The 17157-nt window shown below is 43.7% G+C and overlaps 1 protein-coding gene across 4 annotated transcripts in view; it reads left to right on the top strand.

Annotated features, from left to right (window-relative positions):
* The window catches only part of txndc16 (thioredoxin domain containing 16), a 106497-nt gene that overhangs the window by 57995 nt on the left and 31345 nt on the right, over positions 1-17157 (top strand). For 2 of the 4 annotated variants that reach the window (XM_078932563.1, XM_078932579.1), the window contains exon 21: positions 7677-7834. The exons of the other annotated variants lie outside the window; for them this stretch is intronic. The gene's annotated coding sequence lies outside the window, so the exon portion shown is untranslated. Of the gene's footprint in view, positions 1-7676; positions 7835-17157 lie in introns of those variants that run through there. 4 annotated transcript variants of the gene reach the window in all.

Genomic DNA, 17157 nt, shown 5'->3' on the forward strand with positions numbered 1-17157 from the left:
AGCGCGGATCTGAAAGCCTTCAGCACAGCCAGGGGGTGATCTCCGGGTCCCGGAACAGCCGGCCGTCCACGTAAAGTTTGTCAACGGCCACAATCGCTCTCGAACCAGCAGCAAGATGCTTCCTCCTCAGCGGGAACAGGATCTTCCTTCTGCGGAGGATTTCTGCAGGGAACTGGTCATTAACGCTGTAATGCGTGCCTCTCAGTTCCCGTCCGCGGCCCTTCACCAACTCCTTCTGTTTGAAATGTTCGAATTTAGCCACTATAGGACGCGGGCGCTGGTGGTCGGACCTTCTTCCTCCGAGGCGGTGAACCCTGTGGAAAGAGATCTTCTGCACCTCCTCCTTGGGGAGCTTCAGGTGGACCTGTAAAAAGGATCTAACGGTGGCCTCGGGGTATTCTCCTGCCTCCTCTGGAACCCCCGCGACCACTAGATTGTCCCTCATGCTCCTCGACTGAAGATCCAGGAGGGTTTCCTTGATGGATCGGTTCTCCTCGGAGAGACGGGCGGTGTCATTGCTCAGGGTCTTGACTGTCTCTCTGAGGGCCTGGTTCTCCGCTGCGAGCTCCCGCACCTGCTGCTGGCTGAATTCCAGAGACTCCCGCAGACCTTGAAATTCTCTATGGAGGATCTCCAGCAGATTGAGGCGGCCATCAAAGCTGGAGAGCTTTTTGTCAATCGAATCCAGGATATCGCTCATTCCGCTGCCTGGAGAGGACACAGCCCCGGGAGAGTCCTCAGGCCGTTCACGCTTGGCGGAGGGGGTGGTGGTGGCAGTTCTGGGCTTCACCATGTTGCAGGTATTAAAACACTCGTCAATGAAATTCTCCAGGTCCTCCAGGCTGACAGAAGCTTAATACTCTTAACAGGTTATGTTAGTTAGCAGGAACTATTTTAATATGGCGGAAGAATGAAACAAGATCGAAAATGTTTGTTCAAATGCTTACGCGCCGCCAAGTCGACTCACCACACTCGTCTCGCTGGGTCTCGCGATACTACAGCATCACCTCTCCAAAAAATGTATTCTAGACTTCAGTGAAAGCCTTGCTGTTACTAAATACACTGTAATACAAAAGCTATTCCTTTTTTGTTCAAATAATAATATTCTATATGTAACTGAAAAATCCAGACATTACAGTGAAAAACATGGTTAATCAGTACTTTTCGAATGTTTTTTAATTTGCTTTATTTCTCTTTTTCAAGTCATAATTTGGATGATGGTGTTTTAATTCAAATTTACAATAAAGCAACTCTTACTTGAATACAAGTTTTGGCATTAATTAAAAAGAATATAGATTTTTTTTAATGGAATAATTAGGGAATGATAAAAGAGTGGTATGACTCAGATGAGGTCAGTTGCATTATTTACAGATGACATCATCTATTGCTTCATGTGCTGCAGGTGAAGAATTAACCGTCACCTCAACCCAACAGAGAGTATGACAACACAACCACATTTTTCCTCATATGTCATCAGTCAATTCCCACGAAAAAAAAAAGAGATCATGAGTCAGCACTTATAAAAAAGAGAGATTTTCTTTGACAACGTGAAAAAAAAAAAAGATTTTTATTTTTATTTTATAGTTGCAAACAGTCTTTTTCCTCTGAGTTTTCAATCTTAAATTTTATGACATCTTTTTATTAGAGCATTAAAGCACAAAAACTCAGCGCAACAAGACATGACTTGACTTACTGCACACTCTAAATGCCTCGCGTTGCTACAGTTGACGTGGCTGGTTAGAACCTGCTCCCCTGCTCTTTGTCAGATTTACACCACCTGCCCTTGAATTGTACAGAAAAAACTTTGATTCCCTCCCTTAAAAAAAGTTAATTTATTTATTTAAGTTTTTTAATGAGCAGAAGTACAACAGAAATGCAATTGTGTCAAAAAAAAATACTCAAACTGTTGTTGGTGCAACCCCCCCCCCCCCCCCCCCCCCATGCTGGTCTGCTACAATACATTCCTGCCTCCTTATCTCTGTGCCTCATCAGTTGGAGTTTTCCTGGTTGTTCCTTCTGTCAGCATTAGTAGATTTTATTACCTCTTGATGCTCTTTGTCTGTCAGCCCGTCTGTCAGCAGGCCTGGTTCACCGTGAAGGTTCAAACAAACACCCGCTTTCATTTTGATGTGTTATGATTGCAGTTTGACTGAAACTGTGAGTTTATTGACTTTGTAGAAATGTAGTGGATTTCGGTTCAAAACGCCACAAAAGGGGCAGTTTTTATTGTAATAAACTTGCATGAATGTCCAAGAAAGGCTATACCTGCAGATAACTGATGCCTTGAGCTACAAGTCAAGCCACTACTTTCAATGAAAAGTCTATGTGAACGAGTCCATGCGAGTCACGGGTTTCCGCGTTCAAAACCTCCCCTTTCACGCTTACATGACGTTTTTAACCCTTGTGCGAACTTAGATGACCCCACCCTTACATTGACGTGTTCTCCCTACCATGACAATGGTGGATAAAGGTGGAAAGGTTTTATGTAATCCATGGACACCAGTGAAGATCACAAATCATTGAAGAAAAAAGGTTCAGAGCACTGTCTAGTGGGTCTAGATGACCCAACTCCCAACGTTAAAGTGCCTAGGATTGCACAAGGGTTACACAAGTTTTCGGGCTCTACGTACTTGCAGTTGAACTTTGACCAATCGGGCACTCGGGTTTGGTAGCAACGTAAGCTAAACGCCTGTCACATGCGCGGTGTGAACGTAGCATTAGTATCATGCAGGTTTTTGGGTTGCCAGGGCCCATGGAGGGTTGTAAAGAGGAGCGCAGGTGTGTCTTGCAGGTCCCTTGAGGCTCACACCTCTAGGCCGGTTTATACTTCACAGCGATCAGCCATCGCATCAATCGTATCCAGTAAGGCAGAGCAGGAAGTGACGTGTTCCTCTACTGAACAGAGGCAAAACCAAAAATAAATCAAAGGAGGCAAATTGGATTCTCTAGTGCTGTTAGATCTGAGATATATCTTTTCAGTAACATGTTCTAATTTCTATGTAGTCGTCCGTTCTCTTTCTGTCTTTCTCTCTGCGTCTGTGTGTGAAGTTAGGTTAACAAAATTAAAGTATTCCCTAACTTCTACTGTTAATTCTTCATCATCATCAGTGCTAAAAAAGACCCTTTTCTGGACGGAGTTTGTTCCGTGGTCGCATTCTCTTTATCACTTAGAATAAATTCAGGTTAAATGATGCTATTCGCACACGATTGCACCATGGCTGTAAAATTCCAGTCGCAGACGTTGTCATCGGCAGGGGTCACATTTACCAGGGATTCCACTCCAATGGCCCTGTGACGTCGTGAAAATGGAATGTACCATTGTAGGCGTGATGCTGTCGTTAGGACTACACACGTGATACCTAACAGTCAGGCTGCATGGAAGCAGCGCTCACTTATCTCTGGAATGCCACAAATGAGCCCCTTGCGCGGTCCGGAGGATTTGGGGGGTGGAACAAGTGAAACATCTGTACGACTACTTCACCAATGGGTCTACGGTCCTTAAAGTTTCTTGTGATTCCAACATTTATTTGTCAATTTTTTGCCCAGAGACAGCCTGTATCCCCATATAAAGGCAGCTGTGACTAAGGCTTAAACCTGATGTAGGTCAGACACGTTATCGAGATTTGAATATGGTCCTTTCCATGCAGTAGCCTTTACAAACCCACTATGATAATGCAAAAGGAGTCAAGTCTTTTATACCAAATCAATCTAGGACATAAAAGACCCAACAGTTCCTCAGAAAAAAAACCTCTTAGGTTCCCCAAACTTTTATTTTTATGTTAAATCTTCACAGAAACATCTTACACTGAATCACAAAGACCTGATTCTATGTTAGATAAAAGCAGAGGAAGAGAAAAAAAAACCTTTTGTGGTTTGGTGCCCAGATGACCACAAGTTCCTGGTCTCATTTGAACATTTTGACAGTAAAGAGTAAATGTTGGTTATGTGACTTATCTGCGGTCTGCATAAAAACAACAACATTTAAGCTAAATATAAAACATTTGAAATCTAGATATAGACAAGCAGTAATTAAAAGAAACCCTCAAGTCTTTCTCTAATGTAAGATGAAAGATAGCAAAAGGGAAATGGAATTGAAACGTTTAAAAAACGTCAGTTAAAGTCGCCTTTGTGTCAAACAAAACTCCCTAACTTTTGGATGGAAATTACCCCGGCAGAGAGTGTTTATGTTTGCCTACAAAGAAAGAAATATTGAATCTTTGTTTGCCCTCTGAGAACTGTCCGACTTTTGACTTCAGCTGGAAGCAGCCTCTCGTGTTTGGTCTTCTCTATGCTAGCTTGTGTCTCTTGAGAGATGGCGGTCCGTTCTTCCGTGACGACTCGTTCCAGCTCGTTGGATTAATTCTATGTCTCTGACCAGGGCCATTAACATTAAGCTTCCTTTAAAGACAGGAAGAAGATTTGAGCTCAAACTGGGTCACTCCGAAAACTTTGATTGCATAAAGTGATGGAAAAAAACTGTTTGTTTTGTTTTTATATACTGATGACACAACTTTAGATAGAAACTAAAGTGGCAGCAATTTTTGTGACATTACTCCCCCCCAACATCTTTGCATGGCACTTCCACAGCGGTAGAACTGTGGGTTAGAACTGAACACCCGTTTAATCTTGATCCAAACCAGAAAGTACCAAATGGTGCAGTTCCTTTGAAGACCACTAGAGGGTGGGTTGCATGGGAGCAATTCTCCATCAACTCCCATGTTTTAGGAGTCCTGCTCTACACCTAAAATATACCTATTTAATTTCTTCATGTTTTCATGAAGAAATTAAATAGGCATCCTATACTCATAGGCTCCTATGCCTATGAGTTAAATAGGCATAGGAGCTCTAACAAAATAAAAGCATCCATTTCTTCAAAATGGATGCTTCTTTTTTGTTAGAGCTCCTATTCGTTCATTTTTAGGGCCGTGTTTTTTTGATTGGTTGGTGGGTTGTCCAATAGGTGAACCTGATAAACCTTTGCCTTTTTTCGTGCCCAAAGGCCGCTTTCAGAATGTTGTTCAGGCAGCTCTGGCCAGTGGAAATTTCCCCACAGTAGGACGCACCAAAAGTTATATTACTTTTGTAACCGTCCCACCTTGCTGTTGTGTCAAAAATAATCCTACAAGTTTACATTCCTGTATTTAGGACCAAGGGGTAACCCTTTAACACCAGAGCTTTAGCTCTAATGTTGACATTCTTTGGAATACCGTAACTCGTCAACCGTTTATGCAATTAATGGAATTTCAGTGGATTCTGAAGTTAACAAAAGCAGCTTTGCACCGTTCTGCAGAACTTTATGCTGCAGGTCTAAAGCAGATATGAAAAGTCTATTTTCTCCACGTTAGAATCAGCTGATTCACATTCATTGCATGAACCTTCGATGAGTTATGTTTGGTAAAAGAGTAAGTGTTATTTAGACGTCGGCAGCGACATATCCGGGTATGTCAAAGGGTATCGGCCATCCAATTATGTTGCTAGTAGGACACAATGTGTGTCAGTCAATGAATTTGACTCTAAAAGAAATGCAAGGAAATTTGGAATACCTTAAGGATCCACTTTAGGACCTTTATGGGTTTGGACATACATTAATGATCCGGCATGTGTTGCAAAATTTACAGTTCCTAAATTTTATACAGATGATACACATTTTTTGACTTCTCATAAAGATCGTCACAGTCTGGGTCAGTTTTTTTCTTATCCTTATTAGATTTATAATATTTAGATTTATACTAGAGATTGAAATTTTACATACATTTTCAGCCATTCAGTGACTTTTTCTGGGCAAGTTCCAGTAATTTTCAAATCACACATAGCCCATCGGGGGGAAAAAGTTGTTTGTTGATGCTACAATCCAAACATGGCTTTAAATTGTCTCCATGGAAACAAAAAGGTCGTGTGAAAAAGTCCACCATGCATTCATCAATGGTTTTGATGTGCATCTTGCTCAATAGCCTCCTTATGAGCCTTCACTTCAAAGGAAACAGTTTATAATAAACATCGAGTATAAAATATTTTAAAAAATCTTTTATTTGATGTTTTTAAGCCAAACTTTTAAAGGTTTTTAGATGGATTACCACTTTTGTCTGAATTTTTGTATTATATCTTTTATCATAACACAGTAAGGTATGTATTTATTGTGTTTTCTCTTTCACAGGGATCTCTACTGTAAAATCATATGCTGCAGAATTTAATGTGTGTAGTGGCTGAAAATAAATAAATAAATAAAAATTAAAACAAAATGCTTAAAAAGAGTTTGAAAAGTAATAAAAGTTCTAACCGCCCTATACCCAAAAATGGCTAAACACATTTAATACTGGCTACAAAAAAATACTACACACAAAAATTTATTAATGCAAAAATTTAAAAATATGCAATCAAATATAGTAATTTAAAGTAGGTACTAGCTTGAAACCTCAAATATTTACTTTCCATTTTGTCACATGATCTCCAGTTTCAATTCCCAAATAATAACTGATAATACTTGAGATCATAGAACAAAAGGTTTTGTAAACAATATATGTGTCTATAAATAAGAATGTTTTTGTTTTGCTTTATTCTATATTCACAGGGAAATTGCTTTAGTTTAGTTACTTAGTTTTTATTTTACGTCATATTTTGATTTGATTTTCAAGATTTCGTCCTTGATTTGACTCTGTTTATTGTACAGTCAGGTGTTACTTATATTTGATTTTTACAAAAAATATAAAATTGCAACAACAACTAGAGGGCGCTGTAGGTGTTAGTATCAGTATTTGCTACTGACGGCAAGGCAGAAGACGAAACTGCGCTCAGTCTTTTGCCAGAATTGGCTGATTTTTTCCAAAGCAATGCAGAGGATGAAAAATTCAACAAATCTTGTCATTTGAAAAGATTGTTTTTGGTTATCTGAAGAATTGTTCATATGTTGCGCTAAAATGCTAGATTCCTCTGATGTTTCTTGAAGCTAAATAAGCAGCATTGTGGTACGGTGGTGAAGTGTGCAAATATTCAGTCAGTCTTGTTTCTATCTGTTGTGTTATCCTGATTGATCTTTCAAAATGAAATCTCTGTTCTTTGTCCCGAATTTTGAAACACGTTTCCAACAAAAGTGCAACTTAAGCTACATTCACACCAGGCATGTGATATGAGTCCAAGAGCCTTTAGCATACAGTTTTCACGCTGGTCTATCACTATCCGATACTAGCCTACCTACAGTTAAAAGAGGTATGGTGCAAGATGTTGAGGCGGTGCAAATCTTGCTCCAGGTTTTTTTTTTTCCACAGCTCTATTCCGATAAATGAAAAACTTGGTGTCATAGAATTCCGTCCAGACACAAATGGCAACGGCAGTCCCTGATTGGTCAAAGATCAATTGGTTTACCATTCAACACACGTTCAATGGCTGCGAGTTGTGTATGTAGAGCCCAACTATAGACTAAAAAACGTTTGTAGCGACAGATAAATATGAGAGTGTCATGGTGGCCTGTCAGTTACTCTCCCCCTCCCCCGCCTTCTCTGCCTTGGATGCGACCAGCTGTACTCACTCACCTCATTACTGCCTCAGCCTTCATAAGGATCCCTTGGATCTTCAGTCGACGCCAGTTCGTTGTTCCTCCAATGGTGCTTAGCCTGGCCTAGTCACGCTCCTGTATTTTGTCATGCTCCATGTCACTAATTGTTCCTCTCGCTCTGCCTCAGGAAAATCCAGCTCTGGTTCTCACCTGATCACGATCCTCTGGTCTCTCATGCTTTGCTTCTGGACCCGCCCTGCAAGACTCCTCCAGCCAGCCGACTCTCCTCACCCTGGGAAAAACGCCACTACTCACATTCTGCCAAATTAAACCTCCTAAACCGTCCTCTTGGTCTGAGTCTCCTTCCGGGTTTCAGCGTTTGGGTCACTCTGGTTTCATGCCTCAGCATGACAGAACGAACTGGCCTTCCCCCTGACCCAGCTGACCCGGAGGGGCTCCTCCACGCCGTTTCCTTACAAGGTAATCTACTTAAACAGCAAGCGGAGGCCATCACTCTCATGTCCTCGGCACAGTGGGATCTTTTCCGTCGCCTCGATAGCATTACGCGAATAATCAGTGCTACTACCAACCAACATGCTAATCCCGCTGCTGCTGCTCATGTCCCCATTTCCGGCAACAATCACACTTCCTCATCCGCCGAGATCCCGGAAAATGTCCGTCTCCAGCCGGACCCTTTTTACGGTGACGTTGAAACCTGCGGAGGGTTCCTGCTTCAATGCCAATTAATCTTCCTGCAGGCCCCTAGGTATTACCAGGCCGATCACAGCCGCATTTCTCTGATTGTGAACTCTCTCCGCAGCAAGGCTCTCCAGTGGGCTCAGGCGTTTCTGGCCGCACATCCCATCACACATCTTCCATTCGACCGCTTCATCGGGGAATTCAGATTGGTGTTCGACCAGCCCAGAAAACAGGAAGAAGCCACCCGGCGGTTACTGAGTATCAAGCAAGGTAACCGCCCGGTAAGCGATCATCTAGTGGACTTCCGCATTTTAGCAGTCGAAGCTGGTTGGCCGGATCCCGCTCTCAAAGCCATCTTTTATCAGTCACTGAACGATTGTATTAAAGACCACTTGTGTTCTCAGCCTGAAGCCGACACCTTCGAAGACCTGGTCACTGCTGCCCTGAGGTCCGACGCCCGTTTACGTGAACGCCTCATAGAACGACAACATAAGCCTCTGCCGCCCCCGGCTAATCTCGTTTCCTCGGTTATGGTGGCCCCATCTTCCAACCCTGAAACGTTTTCCAATCAAGATGCAACCATGTTATTCGGTCATGCTAAGCTTCCCCCTGAAGAAAGACAGAGACGACGTGATGAAGGGTTATGCTTCTATTGTGGCCAGCCTGGCCATTTAGTTTCACAATGCCACTCACGTTTTAACTCTCGAGAGGCCCCGTTCGTAGACAGGCCACAGGGGGGAGATTCTGAATCCACCTCAAGTTCTAAGTTCTTGTTTGTTCCTGTAAAAATCAGAAATAAGAACCAGGTCATTGAACTCCAAGCCTTAGTTGATTCCGGAGCTGAACATAGCCTAATCGACCAACGCCTCGTTAAGGATCTCTCGCTTTCTGTCGATACTCTTACTACTCCCATCAATGCTGCCGGTTTGGGAGGTAAACAACTTACTCGTATAACGAAGCGCACTAGTCCAGTTCTCATTTTAACCTCCGGAAATCACCGTGAATACCACCAGTTTTTCGTTACCCAGTGTCCTCAAACACCCATAATTTTAGGCTTTTCATGGCTCCAGTTACACAATCCTCTTATTGACTGGAATGCTCCTTGTGTTGTTAACTGGAGCACTTATTGTATGGCTAACTGCCTACACTCCGCCATGCCGACTACTAATTTACCGGACCCCGGTCTAGTTAAAGACGTTGACCTCACTAATGTCCCCTCCTGTTACCACGACCTCCGTTCCGTTTTTTCTAAATCCAAAGCTAGTGTTCTGCCTCCTCATCGCCCCTACGACTGCTCCATCGAACTGTTAAATGGGGCCCCCCTTCCTAAGGGGAAGCTTTATAATCTTTCTGGGCCCGAGAAAAACGCTATGGAAAATTATATACAAGAAGCCCTGTCTTTGGGTCATATCCGTCCTTCTTCTTCTCCTGTAGGCGCCGGTTTTTTCTTCGTGGAGAAGAAGGATAAGTCTCTCAGACCATGCATTGATTTCTGTGAGCTCAACCAAATTACAGTCAAAGACAAATATTCTCTTCCTTTACTGGAATCCGTGTTTGACTCGGTTCAGCAAGCCAACATTTTCTCCAAACTCGACCTCCGCAACGCCTATCACCTGGTGCGTATGCGCGAAGGGGACGAGTGGAAGACGGCGTTTAACACCCCGTTTGGGCATTATGAATACCTGGTTATGCCCTTTGGACTTACCAATGCCCCTGCGGTTTTTCAGCGCTTAGTTAACGACGTCCTGAGAGATTTCCTCAACAGATTCGTCTTTGTCTACTTAGACGACATTTTAGTTTACTCCTCTGACCCCTCTCAGCATGAGCATCATGTCCGCCTAGTTCTCGAAAGGCTGCTCGAAAACCAGCTCTACGTCAAGGCCGAGAAATGTGAATTTCACGTGTCCATTCCATTTCTGGGCTACATCATAGAGGCTGGCAATATCCGCCCTGATCAAGCTAAAATAGAGGCAGTGACCCAGTGGGAGGTTCCCCAGACCCGGAAGAAACTTCAACAATTTCTCGGGTTCGCCAACTTCTATCGCCGGTTTATCCGCAATTACAGCAGCATTGCTGCCCCGCTCACCCAACTCACCTCTGTCAACCGAGTTTACTCCTGGAACCCGGAAGCCGATGCGGCTTTTAAGAAACTCAAGTCCCTTTTTGTATCTGCTCCAATACTCATTCAACCAGACATAACTAAACAATTCATTGTGGAGGTAAAGGCTTCTGACTCCGGTGTGGGAGCTGTCCTGTCCCAACGCGAAGAAGGCACAGGAAAACTCAAACCCTACCCTACTTTTCCCGTAAGTTAAGTCCAGCCGAACGTAATTACGATGTTGGGAATCGTGAGCTCTTGGCCATCAAGTTGGCACTTGAAGAATGGCGTCACTGGCTGGAGGGAGCGGAACAACCTTTCCTAGTGTTAACCGACCATAAGAACCTGGCATACCTGCGCAGCGCTAAACGCCTCAATTCTCGTCAGGCCCGCTGGTGCTTGTTTTTCGACCGTTTCCATTTCTCCATCACTTATCGACCCGGTAGCCGCAACGTCAAACTGGATGCTCTGTCTCGAAAATACAACACCTCCGACAATAACTCTGATTCTCCGATCCTACCCACTTCTTGTTTCATCGGCAACCTCACCTGGGAAGTCGAGACCAAGGTTCTCCAGGCTCAGGGTGATATCCCTGATGGTGTCTCCTGTCCTCCTGGCACCCTTTTTGTCCCAGACTCTTTAAGATCGGAAGTACTCACGTGAGGTCACACGTCTCGCATCGCCTGCCATGGGGGGGTCTACCGTACCACTAGACTACTCAAGCGATGCTTCTTCTGCCCCACCATGGAGCGAGATGTCAAGGAGTATGTCGCGGCCTGTGCCACCTGTGCCCGCTCCAAAACCTCCAACCGACCACCCTCAGGACAACTACTGCCTCTGCTCACACCCAGCCGTCCCTGGTCGCACATCGCGGTGGACTTTGTCACCGGACTTCCACCTTCACAAGGCCATACGGTAATCCTGACTGTTATCGATCGTTTTTCTAAATCAGCTCAGTTTATTCCTCTGCCTCAGATCCCTTCTGCCTCTGAAACGGCCGACGTCCTCATCAACCAAGTTTTCCGTCATCATGGTATCCCCTGTGACATTGTGTCGGACCACAATTCACGTCACAGGTTTGGAGAGCTTTCTGTTCCGCTCTGGGAGCCTCTGTCAGCCTTACGTCAGGCTACCACCCCCAATCTAACGGCCAGGCAGAACGGGCAAACCAAGAACTGGAGGCAGCTCTCAGGTGTCTGGTGGCCCAAAACCAAGAAGACTGGTCTAAGTTCCTGGTGTGGGTGGAGTATGCCCATAACAGCCATCCTTCCACGGCTACTGGCATCTCCCCCTTTGAGGCCTCCCTGGGTTACTCACCCCCTCTGTTTCCTTCTCAGGAATTGGATCTGGCAGTGCCCTCGGTCCAGCTCCACCTCCAACGGTGTCAGGACATCTGGCTGCAGACCAGGGCGGCTCTCCTTCGCACTAAGGAGAGCAACTGCCAGATAGCCAACCGCCACAGGGGGGTGAGTCCCAATTACCAGCCCGGCCAGAAGGTTTGGTTATCCGCCCGTAATATACCTCTCCAGGCCTCTTAGCGAAAATTGGCCCCCAAGTTCATCGGACCCTATGCTATAGTCCGGGTCATCAACCCCACATGTGTCAGGCTACGTCTTCCAGCCGCTCTCATGATTCACCCCACGTTCCACGTCTCCCAGGTCAAGCCAGTCACCGAGAGTCCGCTGTGCCCGCCGTCCACGTCCCCGCCGCCCGCCCGTACCATCGACGGCGCCCCCGCTTTCACTGTCAGCAGGATCCTGGATGTCCGGCGCCGTGGGCGTGGTGTGCAGTTCCTGGTGGATTGGGAGGGGTATGGTCCAGAGGAGCGTTCTTGGATCTCCCGTTCCTTGATTCTGGACCATACCCTGATCGACGACTTTTACCGTGACCATCCTGACCGTCGTCTGGGACCGCCAGGTGGCGGTCGTTGAGGGGGGGGTACTGTCATGGTGGCCTGTCAGTTACTCTCCCCCTCCCCCGCCTTCTCTGCCTTGGATGCGACCAGCTGTACTCACTCACCTCATTACTGCCTCAGCCTTCATAAGGATCCCTTGGATCTTCAGTCGACGCCAGTTCGTTGTTCCTCCAATGGTGCTTAGCCTGGCCTAGTCACGCTCCTGTATTTTGTCATGCTCCATGTCACTAATTGTTCCTCTCGCTCTGCCTCAGGAAAATCCAGCTCTGGTTCTCACCTGATCACGATCCTCTGGTCTCTCATGCTTTGCTTCTGGACCCGCCCTGCAAGACTCCTCCAGCCAGCCGACTCTCCTCACCCTGGGAAAAACGCCACTACTCACATTCTGCCAAATTAAACCTCCTAAACCGTCCTCTTGGTCTGACTCTCCTTCCGGGTTTCAGCGTTTGGGTCACTCTGGTTTCATGCCTCAGCATGACAGAGAGTTTTGAACACATGAGCCCAAAACACAGACTTTTCATTGGAAGTGGTCATTTGAACATGTGTTGCCAAGGGCAATGTGAATTGCCCTTGGCAACACATGTTCAAATGACCACTTCCAATGAATAGACCAATGTGAATTGCCCTTGGCATTATACTCCTGTGCAACCTATACTGTATATGACTTTTTTTGTCTTTATTGTGCATTTTTTTGCTTCTGTGACTTGTACTTTGGAGCAACGTAAGCCTGCTTTCCACTGAGTGGTACAGTCTGGTTTAAAATGGTCCAGGCCATTCCGGTTAGTGTTTCCACTCAAAGTTAGACCCTCACAGTGGCACTTGATGTTTTTCTGCTTGGCTTCTGGTACATTCCATTTCTCTATGAACCTACAACCAGCGGGGGCTCAAAAATGGTATGGTTTGGTCCGGCTTTATGGGTCCATTTCAAAATACCAGACTGTACTGTACCGGACTGAACCATAGCGGTTAGTGGAAACAAGGTTTATTGAACATAAATAGCAATTTCACCTAAAAAGTGCTTATTTCTTGCCAACTTATAGATATTATAGAAACAAAGGACTAACTGGGTTTAGTAAAAACTCTGGCAGCAGCCTTCTGAATCAGCTGGAGGTGAAATTGACAGTTGGCTTCCTCTGATCTTGTCTGTACATGAGAACCATTGAGTCTTAATATGATGAAGGCGATTAAGTCATTTTGGGCTTTGATGTGAAGTTCAGGCCAGACTCAAGTCAAACAGTTGTTTTCAATCTGAGGGATTTCTATTAGAAAAGTGACTCAGTCGCTGAAATTTTCTCTATGTAACAAGTACAAATGTGTAGTTAACTGAACTATAGAGCTAGATTCTGTGTCCTTGATTGTTGGCATGATATAATTTTATGTTTCCAGGAAATGCAGCCTGCAGCCCTTGTGCATGTCAACGCCTTTATTTGTGCACTGGCACAAATTTCACAGTGCACACAGTTTTTATGTGTGCACAAGCGGGACACAATTGTACTCTTGAAAATAGAGTCAGACGTTAATGCTATGTTCACACAAGCGTTCAAGCGACCACTTCCAATGAAAAGACTGTGTTCGTGGGTCTAAATGCACGTTTTGGGCTTCCACGTTCCAAGCTATTGCGTTTGCACAAATTTCTATGACTGTTTTCGTGCTCTACGCACAACACCTGCGTCCATAGAACGCACGTAGAAAGTTAAACCGGGTCAAATGTTGACCAATAAGGGACTCGGGTTTGGTAGTGACGTACGGGTGGAGTCTTTTTCAAAATGCCAAAGAACAATAATGAATAATTGTGGTTTGTGCTGAATGCATTCACATGCCCGCTGTGGACGCAGCATCAGTGTTCTTAGTCCTTTTGTGCGTAGACGTTTGTGCATGTGGAACCTTAAGGGCACAACAACAAAAGAAGAGGCCAGTACTGAAGCTGGCTTGTGTTTTTCTGTTCTTATTTCATCACAAGATTTTTATTTTATTTTTTTATTTCTGCAAGAAGAAAGATTCCCAGTCTTGGGACTCTGCGGTTAGCGGACATGTTTTTCATGTTTTCTGTGTTCTATAACAGCGTATGACTGTAAACCTGATCAAACTTTGATTTATTCCTGTCCTAACTAATAAAACCTTTTTTATCCTCCTGGGAAAGGGTTTCAAAGATGCTTCTGTATGGGTTAAGGTTGGAAAATTCCCCAGAAAAATCTCCATCTGAATGCAAAAAAAAAAGAAGTTGTTTATCCGTGTCTGCACATGCTGAGCTTAAACACTTTTAGTTGTCAGAGCAGCAGGATGGACCAAATTCAAATCAATAGCCAGTTTGCCCAGGAGCTCTCAGTGATCTTCTATCCATCACCTCGTTGCAGCTGCTAATAGCGGTCTTACTGGAGCTTTAAAAGAAGCTAATACTTCATGCACAAATGTCAACTAAATAGTTACAAATAATGGGAAGGGAAAGACACTTCCCCTTTATTTTTTTATTTTTGTTTGGCTTGCATACAGAAAGAACAAACTCATAATGGAATGCTTTAATGGTTGCCTTAAAAAAACACAATTTGCAAACCTTTTATTATCGTGGACTTAAAAGGCTTTACCATATTTGGACTTCCTGTTTGTGCCTGCCTAATGCCACTTAACATTTTGCGGAGCTCAATCCCAGCCAGTCATGGCTTCTCCACCAGACCATCACAAAAGCCTTAAGTATCATTATTCAGGCACTCAATACCGATATAAAACAATAGGAGCTTTGGTGTTCTGAATGTCTCCAGGGGATTTTTCTCCCCTCCTCCACAACACTTTAGCTCCCATCTTTACATTTAATAAGGCAACAATAAAGTTCTATAACTAACACTATTGTGTCTGTGGTTAGTTTGATCTGTCAGTCATTCCATTTACTTGTATTGCTGCTGCTGGGTCTGCTAAGCTGATGATAAGCTTTCAAAAAATGGGTGGGAAAATGTTTTTTTTACAATTTGATGCAGAAAAACTCAATATTTGTTTAACTAGTTACAGAGCAGTGACTAATGAACCATCTAGCTTTTTAAGTTTTGCTTAGCTAAAAACTTAGATGTTGAAAAAAATGAAAAAATACCATATTATTAATAATAAAAATAATCATAAGCTTTAGTACAGTCTCTAGGTAAATTTGCCACAAAATGCACAAAACATATAAAAGACTTGAGGATAAAAATAAAACACTCAAACGAGAACAATGACATAAAAAAGTATTTAGAAAAACAATGTCATAAAAGTATAAAAATCAATGACATAGGAAAATTAAAAACAATTATTTAAAAGTATAAGAACAGTAAAATAACCAAGTATCATTATCTTAATAAAAAGACTAAAACTGCTGACTTAAAAAAAAAACTTACATTCTCATTGTTTTCATTATGTTTAATTTGAAGCAATGCTGCAGTACCTTAAATGACCACTGGAGACTGGTTGAAAAGAGAGCCAAGAGGTGGGTGGATTCAACAAAACTTTTCCGTCTGCCATTTTTGAAATGTTGAGTTGTCCAGCTTTTATTTTTTTGCCATTTAGAATCCTGTGGGCGACTTCTGGATTTAATGTTTTTGGCCTGAAAAAAATCGACAAACTACAAGACTTCTTGAAGAAACATTTTAGGAAGCGCTTAAAGAAGAGTGATGTTTTTGAGCATTAATGTCCCTTTCTTACTGCAAAGCATGGTGATGGAAGTGTGGTAACATGGGCTTGTCTGGGAGAGCACACAAGTGTTAAAATCAAGTAATGAGTGTAGTCTTGAAGTAAAATCAGCCCTATATTCTACAAGTGGTTCCTCTTACAAACATGGGAGGTCTGTGATGTTCATCATTGGTACACTCCAGCCGGGAGACATCAGTTAATGGAAGTATCCAGAAAATCATATTGTATGATGTTAAAAAGTATTTGTTTGATAGTGCAGAAAATAGATATTTGGTCAAAAGCCAAACTCCAATACTTTGTAATGCCACCCTGGTTGTCAAATATTTCCTGTAGGTCCTCACCAAGTTTGCACTGTAGCTTCTATTTTGGTCCATTCCTCCATGCAGATCTTCTCGAGAGCTGTGATGTTTTGGGACTGTTGCTCGGCAACACAGACTTTCATCTTCCTCCACAAATTCTATCAAAGATAGAGGTCTGACTGGAACCAAATCTTGAAATATTTTTTGCACCGCCTCTCCTTCGTTGCCCGGGCAACGTGCTTGGGATTATGCTGAGACCCAGCCACATTTTAGTCTCAATGTTCTCACGGACGGAAGGAGGTTTTTACCCAAAATCTTTTTATACATGGCTCCATATAAACGACTCTTAGGACAGATCAGTCGCCCTGTGTCCTTTACAGAAAAGCAGCCCCAAACCATGATATTTCCACATCCATGCTTCACAGTGGGTTTGGTGTTCTTGGGATCCATTTCAGCATTCTTCCCCCTCCAAAAACGTTTATATCAAGGAGTTTCACTTTACCCGGATGAGACCAAATTGTCTCCTGGATCACTCAGATCATCTCTGGAGAACTTTAGACGGTTCTGGACATGTGGTGGCTTAAAAGCAGGGAAAGGTTTGGAGCATTGCAGGGCTGGAATCCATGATGACGCTGTGTTACTATAGCAACATTCGCTACAGTTGTCCCAGCTCTCATCAGGTCCTCTGTATAGTCCTGGGCTGTTTCCTCACCCTTCCCAAGATCATTTGTTCCACCAGGTGGGATCTTTCGTCATGGTATAGGGTGATTGTCAGTGATCTTGTATTTCTTCCATTTTCTATTAATCGCTCCAACAGTTGATCTTTTCTCACCAAACTGCTTGCTTATTGGTTCATCCCAGTCTTGTTCAGGTCTCGGATTTGTCCCTTCGACAGCTTTCTGGTCAAGGCGGAGAAGTTGGAGTCATATTGTTTACGAGTGTGGAGAGGCGTCTTCTATACAGATTCAACAGGTGACATTAATACAGGTAACAAGTTGAGGAT

The sequence above is a fragment of the Oryzias latipes genome, chromosome 2 (genome assembly GCF_053564925.1).
Source record: "Oryzias latipes strain Hd-rR chromosome 2, Olatipes_Hd-rR_3.1".
Lineage (NCBI taxonomy): Eukaryota > Metazoa > Chordata > Actinopteri > Beloniformes > Adrianichthyidae > Oryzias > Oryzias latipes.